The sequence below is a fragment of the Tachypleus tridentatus genome, chromosome 13 (assembly GCF_004210375.1).
Source record: "Tachypleus tridentatus isolate NWPU-2018 chromosome 13, ASM421037v1, whole genome shotgun sequence".
Taxonomy (NCBI): Eukaryota; Metazoa; Arthropoda; class Merostomata; order Xiphosura; family Limulidae; genus Tachypleus; species Tachypleus tridentatus.
Window position 1 is genome coordinate 224,759,628 of NC_134837.1, and position 15,669 is coordinate 224,775,296.

At 30.1% G+C, this 15,669-nt stretch overlaps 1 long non-coding RNA gene across 14 annotated transcripts in view; it reads left to right on the forward strand.

Annotated features, from left to right (window-relative positions):
* Nucleotides 1-15,669, forward strand: part of LOC143240915 (uncharacterized) — a 45,089-nt gene that overhangs the window by 17,444 nt on the left and 11,976 nt on the right. For 2 of the 14 annotated variants that reach the window (XR_013022042.1, XR_013022031.1), the window contains exons 3-8: nt 3,259-3,361; nt 7,125-7,218; nt 8,536-12,177; nt 12,432-13,080; nt 13,252-13,469; nt 15,137-15,233. This is a non-coding gene — a long non-coding RNA (uncharacterized LOC143240915). Of the gene's footprint in view, nt 1-3,258; nt 3,362-7,124; nt 7,995-8,535; nt 12,178-12,431; nt 13,081-13,251; nt 13,470-13,744; nt 15,004-15,136; nt 15,234-15,669 lie in introns of those variants that run through there. The other 12 variants (XR_013022032.1, XR_013022033.1, XR_013022040.1 and 9 more) reach the window with 12 other exon arrangements.

Consider the following 15,669-nt stretch of genomic DNA (forward strand, 5'->3'; position numbering starts at 1 on the left):
TTAATAAGTATAAAAATGGTGCTACTTGATGGTCATAAAATTAAGTTATAGGTAGGTACATGCGAGAAAAAGTGCATCCCTACTCAGAAGATTCTAGCAACAGAGGAACCATCTTTGGAGAGAGGGGGCCAAGGAGAATAAATGCACCAATGTGGAAAATATGACTGTGTAAGTGTCCATTGAAAGGACTTAGTGAAGAGCCTCAGTAAAGAGATAGATGATAGACAGGCATCAAAGGAGAGAGGTTAGGGTAAGTCAGTGTCTGGAAAATTTGGTATGGGAAAACCTAACCTATGACTCAGGGTCAGCTCCCCAAGTTTTTATTATAAACTTTAGGTGTTGGGAGTCTAGAAAAAATGACATCTGGTTGGTGATAAACAAAAGAAAAAAATATGAAATTCGAGAATAATATAGCATGTTAGATCTAGTGTATAACTAAGTCTGTAACTGGTCAGCATGTACCATGATATTTGGAGAGAGGAGAAAAACAAAGTATTCCAATGTGGGAGCAGTGTGTAAAAGGAAGCATGGAGGTCATGTGAGATGAGACACATAATGAAAAGGTAACAAAATTGTGACATCATGTCCAAACAGGGCTGAGGGAGGCCTGACTGCTTCCACAGATAGTATACACAATTGAACAAAATAGGATGTAGAAAAAAAAAGGGCTTACCAAATCGTCATCATCAAGATCTGGTCTTTCAAAAGAGAAGAACTTGTCCAGGTTCAGATGAAGTCTGTTGTTTCATGTAGTGTTTAAGCTCTTGTCAAACTAAGGTCAAGACCTTTTCAGTCATAGGTGTAGAACCTGAAACCTGAAAAATGATATACAATGTAGTCATAACATGATATTCTGAATTCACAATTTAGTTAAGATCAATTCACCAAATTAAATAGTAAGGAAAACAATATAGTTACATTTACTCAAATTAGTTTTAATGAAAATGTTGAACTATTTCAAATTATTAACAATGCAAAATAGAAACTTAAGTGAAAATAAAAAAATATAGGAGCAAAATTCCACATCTGAACATGAAAATGTTTAAATGAGAAGCTGAATAACATAGAGTATCAGAAGAGTATGTCATGCTCATATCAGTGTACAGTTTCTGTATGCTTATTTGCACGTGAAGATACAATAGAACCATATTAAATATGAGGTAGTGGCAAGTGAAAAAATACAAATATAGAGGGCAGCATTGAATGAGAGAAGCTGTTATGTTGGAAAGTTTCTTTCTCACAAACTGTTCAAATGACAATATTCAGAAGAGGTTTATCATATGACCCATCTCATTAGAGGTGGGTCAAAGTTCTCATGTTATTGCTTTTTAAGAGAGCTACATTCAAAATTCATTTAAATTACCCTATTATTATTGTTCTTTGTGAAGAAAATTAGCATCACAACACAGTTAACAGATCAAATTTTAAAATTATGTATATTATTAATTTTAAGAGGAATTATTAAAAATAAATCCTCAATATCCTGTAGTAATAATCCCACCAACTATAGCCAGAATAATTCAGACCTAAAAGAAGTTAAACATTAGATGTGGTAAGTAAAGAGTGTAATGTTGTAACAAAAGATAATCCATGAACACAGTGGTAAGTGGCAACGGTACACAATATAATCAAGAAGAAATTCTCCTGGAACGGTTGACAGGACACAAGTGACTTCCCCAACATATCTCTTCAACTGTTGTATATTTTATCCAGCATAATAAAGATGTGGATGTTCATAATATTCCATTTCAAGGTGTATAAGTCTAGACAACAGATGTAATGCCTACTGAGTTCTGTGCAACTTAACTGTTGAAAAGTACTGATAAATCATCATTCTAGTACACTTGATAAATTATATAATGCAGGACGGAAGATTACAGCCTTACAATGGAACTTTTCATAGTAAGAACTCTGCCATAGGGCTATAGTAAAAAAGACAGCAGTCAATTGAAATGATGTCGTGGAGGTGCAGACTGGGTTTAACATGATATACCAGACCAATGCACATATTACGGTTAATTCACAACATAATATGTACAAACAGAAAAAACATCTAAAATCTCAGGTTATTTTTAAAACAGCTGACAAGGTTTACATAAATAACTAGTAGAAAGTCCTAATGAAGCATTATTAATGAAACACCTGTGAACTATCAATATTACTGCAGACCAGCAGTTTTAATCCTGCAAGAAAACCTGCAGTGAGGTTATTCACAACACTGCAGCAAACTTGTAGTAAATGTTTTTTAGCTTCTGACAACAAATATGTTATTACCAATCAATCTGAAGAAAAAGACACAATTACACCTACATATTGTCTTCAATAAGACAACTGTAAAAGTTTTAATCTACAAATTATCTCAGTTTTCACTGTTGATCCATCACAGTTATCTTCTTTCTCTTCTCTTATCACGTCAAACTTCAAAACAATTTGTAGAGATCTTTCTTCCATGTAATCAGCATTTCCTGTAGCTAGAAATATAAACAATGTAGATTTCTCTATAACAAGATACAATATAATTTATGTATCATAAATCATTATCAAAATCCATACAATGTACTTAGTTAAAAAGGACTCCTATAATTTCTTACATAACATGCTGGTGCATAGAAAAGTAGAAACTTTCAGTAAAAAACAGGTTTTAAAAATATAGCTGGACTGACTAAACTGTTAATTAGGGTCAAATACCAAAGTATTTTCCTAAAACCTGGTAGGAAAAAGTTCATAATGGAGAATATTAAGTGTACTTGTACTTCAAGAGTTGAAATGCACAACAACCAAAACTGATGAGTTTAGCAAATCAATCATCTATTTGAATCAGCAGGTACATGTGAAGTAAAAACAAGAAAGTAAAAAAATGTCAAAATTATGCACTACAGTTTAACCTTTCATGATCTGTACTATGAGAAAACTACTGCAAAACAGGTGTCATGTCTTGAAATGTTATACTGAGTCAGGAACTCAACCAATATCCTATACCTTCAGAGGTCATCTCTCTCTCATGAATTACCAGCACATACCATAAAATAACATCTACAACAATTGTAAATGTTTACTTCATCGATAAATGAAGCTGCCGAAATACAGAGTTTCATGCTACAAAAGAGATCATGCCAATTTTGTTTTAAGCAACCTTAACCATTAAGGATTTAGCCTGGCTTGAAGAAATAATATAAAAAAAAGTAGAATTAGGTTATTCTTGAATTAAACATGGAAGTAAATATTTTTATTGCATAACACCAAATTCTTTATTTGTAGCAGCACTGTAACACAGCAAACCACTAAGTTACTGATAACTAACGAAGTACATTCTGAAGAGGTTAATGAGTTTTCAGGAAACTATGCTGAATCATGGGAATAGGTGAGTGTTATAAAAATATTTGTCATGCCTCAAAATATTCCAATATTATTATAAGTAACATTTGATGTAATGCAAGTAATAACAGCACAGTTAGTGAGGTATTGTGTGGGACAGTGAAAAGTTCTTAGTACGTTTGTGGAACTTTTGACTTATCTATAGGGACAATTCATGTAACCACTCTTTTTTCTTTTTCTAACATTTAATGTACAACTTTCACGAATTTTTAGTTTATATTCATATTGAATTAATAAAGATATTTTTCTGTCTGCCAGAAATTATATTAAAGTATCCTCAACTAAATCTTTAAAAGTTGTATAATTTACTGTTTGTAATGAAATTGACATTACTGGTTTAGATGTGACCTCTTTGGATTGTACTTTTAATTGCTATAGAATTCAATAGGTTGTGTTGTTAGACATTTAGGTAAAACGCAAGAAACTTGGAAACAGCCACCTTGGATTCTGGTGGTGGTTACAGATAGGACTTTTTTTTTTCTTTAATTTTAGATTCAGGAAGAAGCATAATGAGCTGTTAATTCCTAAAAGTAGTCCTCTGTAGCAGAGATAGTGACAAAATAAAACAACAGAAAAAGCCTTTATGACATCATTTCTTTACTTTACTGAAATTCATGTTTTAGAAAGAAAAAAATTCAAATAAAATATTGGATTGTTGTTAAGCATAAATCTGTATAATGGGTTATCTGTGTTCTACCAAGATTTATAAGTTGTTGTTTTTTTTATAACAAGTTTGTTCAGTTTAGGTCATTTTTCTTTTTCAGAGTATAGTAGTTCTCATAATCTGAAGCTCTTAATTTCACTTCAAACTACCTCAAAACTACCACAACACATCTTTGTAATTGCAAAGTAACTACAACTAACTCCCAATTTAATATTTTTAAATTGTTGAACAAAGAAAGGGCAAGTGGTTGGTAGCAACTGCCATAAACCGTTTTTAAAAACTTCTGTTCTTGTCTTGGCCAATTTCAACATGTTTATGACCTAAAAATGACTTTAAGACTTTTGGTCCTATAATTATTTACATGTTTTATCAGCATTGATTGCTCTTAGCATAAAGTGATTTTTTAATGTCAGTATTGGAAATACTTTTCTTTACCTGAAAGCTTTAAAATTTAATTTGCTTAATCTCTGTAACCTCCTAAATAAATATCAGTTTTTCTACAAATTCTAAGAACAGGCAAAAATTGTACAACACACAGTCAAGAACATGCAAGAAAGAAAACTATAAAGAAACAAGTGCAGGCACTAAGATAAATTCTAGTGCTGATAAAATAACACGAGCTCTTTACTAACAGCATAAAATGGGTTAAGCCTTAATCTCAGTTTATAAAACACTAACTTCACACTTGAAAGATTTCAGGTTTAACTGTACTCACAGGTGGTGGTTTAGAATAAGATTAGGAAAGTGTCACTAGATTTAGGTTTATTGAATCAGAGACTAAAATAACTAACAAATTGAAATATGATTGTACTAATATACATCTATGGGTCAAAAAATAACATGTATGAGAAAAGAAATAATGAGAACTTCAGGCACGTTTCTAAATCAAACATTAAAATTCACAATATGTATATTTGGAAGAACCCAACATATTTTAATTATAAATATGTATGTGTGTGTATACTTATGACTTATTTTGAAAGTTTCATTTTTCCCCAATTTCACATACAAAAAAAGCTTCCTTTATCTTTAATACTTCCATAATTACACAGAAGTTTCATCTTTATATTCTTGTCAAAAGTTGCAGCTAGGCTACAGAGAAATAAATTAATAATTAGATGTTGCATCCTTTAAAAAGGTTACAAAATCTTTAACAATTACAAATTCCCAAATTCATATTGTCTTGGTAACTTTCATGTCAAATTATAAGCTTCAGCTTTTTAACATGCTTATAATCAAGATGGTTACATAATCTGATATAACATGATTTTGTAACAGTATGCTTGCTAAGAGACCAAGAATTTCAAACTTCCTAAAAGGAGGGAAGAGTGAATCATTGTGGTATTTTTTGTTATTTTCAGTGCTTCAAGAAGTGAAAGATATATATCTGGAATAACATGTGTAGCCCATTATAATGAAATGTTGTGCAAGAATTAATTAATGCATTGGTGATACCTAACTAATAACAAAAGTATATACCAAGAATATGTTGAAGTCAGAGGTGAGAAATATTAGAGGTTTATATTATTCCTAGAATGATGCTAACTTATCAGAGAAAACATTGTGAAAGTGTTTATGCAAACTATATATAAGACTGGACATGAGAACCATATGAACTTATTGACATTGGCATAGCACAGAGAAAGCAACAAAAGATATTTATATTAACTTAGAAAATACCCTTAGATAAGAGATTAGTTTGAACTTTGATGTAGGTTTGATACCCAAAAAATGAGGATAGATATATGTTAACAGGTAGCATAATCATAGTCTTTGACTATGGCCAATTGTTAGAGTAATTTTTTTGGCTCTGAGAAACATGAGTTGTGAAAAACATCCATTTAAGTGTTGGACCTACTTGTGAGTGGACATGTAAACTACTTGAAATGTTGCAAAGATACCAATGAGAACTGATGTTTTTGGCTCGAAAGTTAGTTATTTTATGCAGAAAGAGTCAGGTTACCAAAATTAGAGTCAAATGGAAATAGTTTTGTGCTACCAATCTCCTGAAATAAGTGCCAACTTATGATATTCATAAAAACCATGCCAATGTCTCCCCTGAGAGGTCTAGAGAGCATGTCTTGCTCAAGTTTCATGTAAGTAATCAGTGTTTGTACAACTCAGTTGATTGGAGCTAGGATGGGGACTTTTTAATAAAACCAAGGATGTTGTAAGCTTATTTAAAAATGTTATTAAATACTGAAGTAGAATTTGAATTTCAGTGTCAAAGTCATATTCTTTATTCTAACTGTAAAATTCATTGAGTTAGTGATTTGTGTACCCCACTTGCAACTGTATTTCTGGATTTAATATAAATTTCTTGAGACTGGTGGTAAAGTCTAACTTCAATGGCTAGTCTTCCTGCCTGCCAGTTACTGGTATTCCTTGCTGTGTGTCCTATTCACAAATCAAAACACAACTGAATGTTGTTTCATACTACTATCAATGTACACATTTCAAACTATACCAAATTTTATTTAAAAAGTAATGAAGTTTTATATTTGGCAGAACGAATAAATGTCAATACATCAATTTGACAAACTCTTTGTTGAAAATTCTTCTACAAAAGTAAAATGTTATTTAGTTAGATTAAGTTAAACATATTTTGAGAATTGCCTGTACATTTCTTTAACATTTCCTATTGAATAGTACGTTTCTCAGACTACTTGCTGCCTACAAGAATGTTTACCATTTGTTAGTTAAGTTTAAGGTTAACACAAAACTTCCTATTTGAAGTATTTCATCTTCTGTCATAATACTTGAAATTTCCTTCTAAGTTCTAATAAATTACAATCAGCAACAATCCATATCAAGATAAGATTTGGTGAAACCTTAGTTCAGAAGCTGTTAGTATGAACATCACTTTTGACAAGAGATAAGAAATCAAACTTTTCCATATTCCTCTTTACATGCAGAGTTAAATTACTTCTGCAGATAACACATTTGTCATAAACTAAAGTACACTCAGCATAATCCTTGAAAACTTTCATAAAATAAATGTGCTGAAAGCAGACATTCATAAAGTAAAGCCATTTACAAGCAGGACTAGCAAGGTAAAACTTCACTTTTCATATCATTTTGCAAGATGGTGACTAACATGGAAGAAATGAATTTCAAAGATGATATCATCATTTACACAGCAATAGTTGACAATGAAACTGCAGATCGTGTTGAAATAGGTAAGTCTGTTTTTGTTTTAATAATATTCTGTGGTAGTATAAATCACAACTTGGATCAAAGGATTATTATTTCACCATGTTTAGTGTAGACCAAAAATTCTGAAAGTGAAAATACAAATTTCTTATACTTATTAGGCCTACACCACTTGTCAGGTGGAAAGAAAATATTAAAAATTAAATTTTTAATACACTATATTTTTGTAGTATTAGTAATAAAAGTTTATTTAATAAAACACATATATTTACAGTTCCTCTAAACAGAAATCATTTTTCATTTATGCACTTACAACAGTATTTTTGTTTTGGTAGATTTGTAACAAGTACTTGCATTTTGTAATTAATATTATTAAGGGCATTATTACTGTACCATCTAAAGGTACTTTTAAGTATAATCGAAAAAAAAAAACAGCATACCTTTGAAGTTTTACAATGTTAACATACTTTATAGATATTTTAAACAGATGTTAATGAAACTGTATTTAGGGTTTGAATTTGAAATTGCAGTACACTTTTCCATTTACAGGATCAAAAAGATGCAGAAAAAAGTTTTAATAAATTTATTAATGGTGAATTGTCAAGTTTAGGTATAACATCATCAAGTCATTCAGAGACCTAACAACACTGAAAATTATGGTAATGAGTGAAAAACAGGGTGGCCCATAAGTCCCTACCCATCCATATATTTTATGTATCCAGTATATCTGTGTACTGTCCCTCATTCTCGCTGCATATTACGCAACGCCATGTTCTGTGAATGTAAATGTGTAAATGGGCTTACATCGGCCATATTTCTCTGAAAAAAAGAAACAAATTTATAATACATGCATAACTGAATATAACATAATAACATATGGATGGGTAGGGACTTACGGGCCACCCTGTAGTCTACCAGGAAACAGCTTCTGAATGTATTATGATACAAGTGTTCTTAAATTATCAATAACATTTCTGAAAAAGTTAGAATTTTATTTTAAATACAGGTGATTAATATTAGGCTGATTATTGTGAGGTTAAATTTCTATGACAGTACACTTTGAATGAGTTTGGAACTTATTTATATTCTTACTTGTTGAGTAAGGATTTACAAATATTCCTTTGTCTGTTAAAGTATTTATTTATCAAAAATTAAACTTTATGTAGTCATATATTTATGTGTGTAGCTTCCTCAAAAAAAGAAGTATATATAATGAATTCTTAACTACGGTTTTAAAATTGTAGAGCACATATATGTGTGTGTTTGTATCAGTACAAAATATTTTGAGTGTAGTATAAATAGAATATCAATAGATCATTGGCAAACTGTATACCGTTGTTTAGGTAAATGGCCCACTGCAGCTATTAAGTGCCTTACTGCCATACAGTTAGACATGGCAAACCTGTTTGGAAATCCACTATATACAAAAAGACGAAGGGTTTCTTGAAAATGGAGAAGTATGTAATAATAAAGTGTTCATAAAGCTGTTAAAGCATATTTATTTTCTGTTGTGACTCTAGTCCTTCCTATGATACTGCAAGGCTTTCTTATGGTCATAACTTTAATAAATTCCTGCAACAAAAATTGAAACTATGTTAAGAAGCCTACCTATAATAAATACATAAAGGAAATTAGCCCACTGGAAATATGGCTTCATTTTTTGTTACTGAAAATATAGTAATTAATAAAATATTGCAATCAAAATGGATCATCATATAACAGAATGTATATTATTACACTTGTGCAATTTTAATAACGTATTTAAAAATACTCTTAAAAACGAATAACATTAACAGCAGTGCATTAATTTGCTTTTAGATTTAATACAAGTGAAATACCATTCATATACCACTTTTGTTCAACTCACTATGTGGTAAATCACAAGTTTAATGGTTTAAATTCTAAATCATTGAAATGTTTATAGAAACAGCTTGAGAATTTTGTGAAAGTTTAAAGCTAGGATTGCCTTAAAGTGTGAAAAAAAATGTTTGCAAATTTTCTGTCAGGAACAAAGTTTAAAATTAGAAGATAGAAATGTTAGTGATTCTAAAGCTACTTTAAAATTAGGTTTATTTCAACTCTAAAACTTCCTCACATCGGCAGTGTGCCATCAAATCTCATCCCATAGCACATATGCACAATAAGTTTGCCAAATCTCATCCTCCAAAATCATGTGTCTCATGCAACATATATGAGGTAATATTTGTGCTATTTCTTTCGTTATTATAGAAATTTGTTATTGTTTATTTATTTTATGAGGGCAGTTTTGTTTGTAAACTTGTTTCAGTTAAAGCTTGAGAGATAAAATTAAGGAAAAGCTTTAATTTAATATTATGATGTTTTTCTTTAATAGAAGATGAAGAAAATTGATGAAACAAGAAATCAGGATATCAGAAATAATGTATAAGAAAAGATTGACTAAAAATGTAAAAATTAACAGTGAGGATTTCTTTAAATACATTAAGGGTAAACAGAATTTTAGATGGGGTAAGACCTTGAGGGACGATAGAGGAATTCTTGTGTCTGGTGATTATGGATTTGCTGAGTTATTAAATTTTGCTTTTTCTTTGGTTTTTACTAACAAATATTTAAACAGTATTCCACATCTTGAATAGTTGATAAATGGAAATAAAATCAAAACAAGATGATTGCATTAATTCTGAGTTGGTTAAGAAAAAATTGGTAGCTTTATAAAACAATAAGGTTCTTGGGCCAGATAATATTTCCCCAAGAGTTTTGAAAGAGGTTAAAGATCTGATATGTGAGCCTTTTTACTACTATTTTTTGTCAGTCCTTGAAAAGTGGTGGAAGTTAGCTAATGTAACTCTTCTTTTTAATAGAGATGATAAAAACTGTCCCAGTAATTATGGACATATTGATCTCATATTAGTTGTGTGGAAAGTTATAGAAGTCTGTTAAAATACACTTTGCAAAGTCATTTAACAAAGTTTAGAATTTTATTGCAGAGTAAACTTAGTTTAACTAAAGGAAAATTGTTCTGAATGACATTATTTGTACATATTTGATTTTTAGGATTTTATTACAGTAAGCATAAAAGTTGATCATGAAATATGGCAAATGAATTATTAACTTTTTGAAGTTTTAAACACTTTTGTGAATGACAAGCTTATTCATATACTGTATCAACTGTTATTCATATACTGTATCAACTGTTATTCATATACTGTATCAACTGTTATTCATATACTGTATCAACTGTTATTCATATACTGTATCAACTGTTATTCATATACTGTATCAACTGTTATTCATATACTGTATCAACTGTTATTGTCTCTTGTAGTGCTGTAATAGTTCATTCTTCACGACTAATAAAAACTGGACTAACTTCTAAAAAGCAGAAGTTAACCATACGACATATATCTATTAATGATTTACAATATCTTAGAGATTGGCTGAAGATTTAAAAAACTCGTAAAGTAATATTCATCCAATGGCCTACTGATGGAAAATAATTGTCACTAAGTTATTGCTTAATATGTAAACCTTTCCCATCATACTTTGTGGTATTTTTATATTTATTGTTGAATAAATATATTACTGACCCAAAGTTCAATATTTATATGATTTTATATAAAGTACCTTATGACCACCACAAGATTTTAATACTGCTTGCATTTTCAAACATGCAAGTTTATAAGTGATGGTCTTGTCTTCGATATAAAAGATCTTCACTACAAATAACACTAGTTTAGTTACATAACAATCCCACTACAATATCATTAAGAGAATTAGACTTTGGCTATTTTTTTTTTCATGTTCAACAAACTAATTGTTCAACCACATTGTGCCTCAAGGTAACAAGTTTCAATCCTATCATTTACAGTAATAATTGTCTTTAGCTTATTTCCAACTTTAAGCATTTGTCATTTCCTCTTATCTTGAAAATACATACAACTTTTAAATTTAGTACCAACATGATAAACACATTAAAAAGATTATTTTACCAGTTACCTATTTATGTACCTATTGTGTGTAATACAATAAAAACATCATGCATATAAACATGAGGGGATAAGATTTCAATGGTGGCTTGAACATATTATAACCATTCAATTTGGCCTAAAACTTCAGTAACACTTTATAAATTTTGTCTCAAGAACTTCAACTAACATAAAACAATTGTGACGTGAGTAAATGGGGATGATATTATGATGATGTCTTGCATTCATACCAACATAGTTTGATCAGTTTGCCACAAAATGTAACATGAGTTGGGTTGACCATGACACATTTATACTTGCACAATCATGCCATTTTATTATTAAATATACTTGATTAAAGTAATTTCAAAACTCTGGCAACACCTTTTTTTTTTATAAATATTAAATTGTGTCTTGAGAACTTCACCTAATATGATGCATAAATTGAATATTTATAGTTTTATACCTTTTTTTTACTAAGTGTATAAGCCACTAAATGTAGTTGTATTTGAAATTTTTCCGTTTATTTTTTTCACATTTTTATACTGATCAATAACCACTATTATTAAGACAAAAATTATTTTTTTTAAATCTAGTTCTTGTTTTACACACACCTGGTGCTAATCTTTATTTGACTTCTCTATATAAAGTTAATCAAAACTTTAAGATATTTCCTGTGATCTTCAGTGAAGTGATATTAGTTTTAAAATTTCTTCTAATATACTTCATATTTTAAATATCAAAATTCATCACCAAACTATGAGTTGAATATACATTCTGTCATATTTTAAGTTGGTACCAATGGACTGTTCAACATTTAATGAAACATTAAGTTGGTACCAATGGACTGTTCAACATTTAATGAAACATTAAGTTGGTACCAATGGACTGTTCAACATTTAATGAAACATTAAGTTGCTACCAATGGACTGTTCAACATTTAATGAAACATACTATCTTGCTAGACGTGTTCATGCACCAGAAGTTTCATCGAAACAAGAAACTTAGTTTTAGACTGACAGCCAAACTTTTTATTGAAAGGTAAGTAGTATATATTGTTTAATACCTTGTCACGTTGTGTTTTCCTTGGGCTAGTAGCATTCTTGGTTTCAAATACATATTGTATGTAACAAAATAAATTCTTCTGATTTTACTAGTCATGTATGAAGGGTATATTTGTTTTTGTATAATAAATGTTTCAGTATTTGAATGATGCCATGTTTACACATAATGGGTAAGAATACAAGTAGTTAATTTTGACAACTTAATGGTAACTTATAATATTGTTTTTGCAGGTTGTCAACTACACCACTTGGTGGTTCTTTTTGGAAGAAGAAAATACATTGTGGATGCCATTCATCAGAGTTTTATGCTCATCAAGAAAGAAAATTACAGAGAGATTTTATTGAATTAGAAGTTTTGAAAATGTGAAACAACAGGTAAATATTACTTTATGTAAATAACTTGCATTTGTATTTACACTTAGTATTCTCAGTTGTCCATCTGCCATTATACATCTATTAGTTTACTTTTGATAGATTAAGAAGTACCAGTGTTCCTGTAAATACTGTTGTTTAAAACTTTATACAAAATCAACTTTTCATCAGTACTTTTCAGGTATGATTTCCATATTATATATTAACAAGTGATAACATAAATTCCCCTGACTAATCCAACATATTAGTATTATTATAGATTAAATACTGTCACAAGTGCCAGAGACTTGAAATGTTAGACAGTTGCATTAGTCCTTCATCCTATCCAAGTAACTGGACCATGGAATATCCTTGAAGTTGACTTGATAGGGCCACTGCGCATCATTCGTGAAGCCTATCAGTACATTTTACCTTGTACTTATAACTTTACCAAATGGGTTGTTGCTAAACAACTGTGTGATAACATGGCACCTGAAATTAGCAGACATTTCAAAGATGTATTTTTTAAGTAAGTATACTTATGCTTTGTTTTAATTATAATATATAATATGCATTTGTTATAAATAACAATGTTATTTTCAATTGCAATAAATATGTAAGTAATTAAAATTGAGTACAAAATCATACAAATTATAACAGTTGGTAAACTTCACAATTTCCTTTTACTATGCTTTGACAGGTATGGAAACCCCAAATGAGTGTTAATGGATGAACAATGAGAGTTTGTTAACATGGAACCAGGAGTTGGAATTATGCCCACAAATTTTCTTGATACTCAGTGCTGTGCACATGCTCACTGTTCAATTTAGCTTTATTGCATATCCTTTGGTTTGTTTATAAAGGACAAAGAAATAAAACAGAAGTGTTACAGAAAGTAACCCAAATAGTTTTTATTGGGTGAGTGTACATTTACATTGATATAAATATATTATATTCTTCTAGATAAATCAGTACATATTTCAAGTGGTAGGAATTAAGTTTACAATAATTTCTGCATACCACACACGTGCAAATGGTCTTGATGAAAGGACAAACAGAATTATTAAGTTAACTCTAAGCAAACAAGTTGATGTACAACAGGACAGCTGGAAGAAATTATTGAATAATGTGGTGATATAGATTTCAGGAAACACAACTCAATCAACTTTACTGCATTCTTTTTCATGTTTCAGAACCAAATGAGGGTGCCAGTTGGAAAGCAACTCATAGAAGATATTGATGAAAGTGAAAACCTGAATTTGGTATTTCTAACAATGAAAAAAACAAATGATTTATGACATGATATGAAAGCTTTACTGAATATTTAATATAGCCATGTATCATTTCTTTGATATTATATTTTTGGTAAATTTTGCTCATTATGATTACCTATTTACACAATTACATTTGAATATTATTTTATTTTAAAGGGAAGGCAGTTAAAAGCAACCACTGAAAATAAAATATAATTGATATTTCACAGTCCATCCATAACTAAACACAAAATGCTAATACTGCTTTAAAGTAATATGTTATTTATAATTCTGTACCATATAGGTACATCACTTAAATGTCTGTTTCTGTGTCCCTAATATTTTTCCATACAGTTTTTATAACACTGAAAGAGCCTAGGAGAAACAAAAAAGTATTTGAAAAGTAAAATGAAAAGGGTTGAACCACATGACATATTGCTTAGAAGAATATGTGGAGAATTACCAACAACAACAAAAAAAAAGGCCATAAGCTGGAACATTCATGGAAAGGACCATACAGTTGTTAAGATTGCAAAAAAAGGGACACTGAAATTAAAGCATGAGGAAAGTGGTGTATTATTGAAGAGCATTATTCCATTTAACCAAATAAAACTGCACTTGAATGTTGTTGTTTTTTTAACACAAGTAAAATTAAGTACATTATAATTCCTCTAGGAAAATTATTCCTAACCTTGTAACAAATCTTAAATTGAACAATTAATTCATTCATAGATGTGTATGTCCCAAATTTGAGATGTATTATTTAACTTACTTGGATAATTTTAAGCATGTGATGTGTCACATGTATTACAATAAAAAGGGTTTACACAGAGAAGAGTATATGGCTAAAATTCATTAACTGGAATTACAAAAGAAAGCAGAAGTAGAGAAAAGTAAGAGTACTGAAGAAACACCCACAAAAACTAATACCAAAGCAACTGGCTTAACTGATGATAAAGAAATTTCCAATAAGGAGAATAAAGAAGAATAAATGAAAGTCATCCAACTACGCACAGATGTTAATATCATGGATGATGAAAGGGTAGAACTTAAGTTGGCAAAATATTGAACATCAAATATTTTGACTTAAAAATAAATTAAAAACTAATAAAAGGAACTCTTAAAAATATTGTCTGACCTTCAAATAGCTAGTTCAATCATATACTCTGAATTCCTTGTGCAATGTATGCATGCAAAGTTATTTTAACATATATGACAGTGTACTGAACATCCAGTTCAAAGAATGTTTTTTACTGTTATTTGTATTAAAAGGAAACTTTTATGAGAGATAATGTTGCTGTAATGTGTAGCAAATGTTAATTATTTTTGTAGACAGAGAAAAATACACCATAAAATTATCATGTTGAGAAAACGTGGTACTTGTAACAAGTGAAGGGGGTAAGAAGAAATGATGGAGAAAGTGATACAGGTAAGGATGGTGACTTTGTGATTATTATAAAACCTAAATGTGAAATTATGATTAGTACACTGCCATGTAAGCAAGTTGGTCAGTGCACTAACTTGCATAAAATAATAAATATTTTAGACTCTTCCACAGCTTGACTAAATATCGAAGATATTAACCATTGCCAGTACCTTTTAAATGAGTAGTTTTTGTGTGTTGATGTCTTTACACCAGCAAATACTCGCCATTTGGCAATTCGAACACCATAAGGAGAATTTATCTATACTGTTAATATTAACAACAACCACTGGGTAACTATTCAACATGAATTGTTTTCAAGGAACAACTTGTGTGCATGACACTCTAGAATACCAAATAGCAAATCGGCAGCTCCAAAAGCAGATAGTGTGACTTCTGCATTGATGTTATAAAAGTTTCACAAACAGGTAGGTTCTAATGA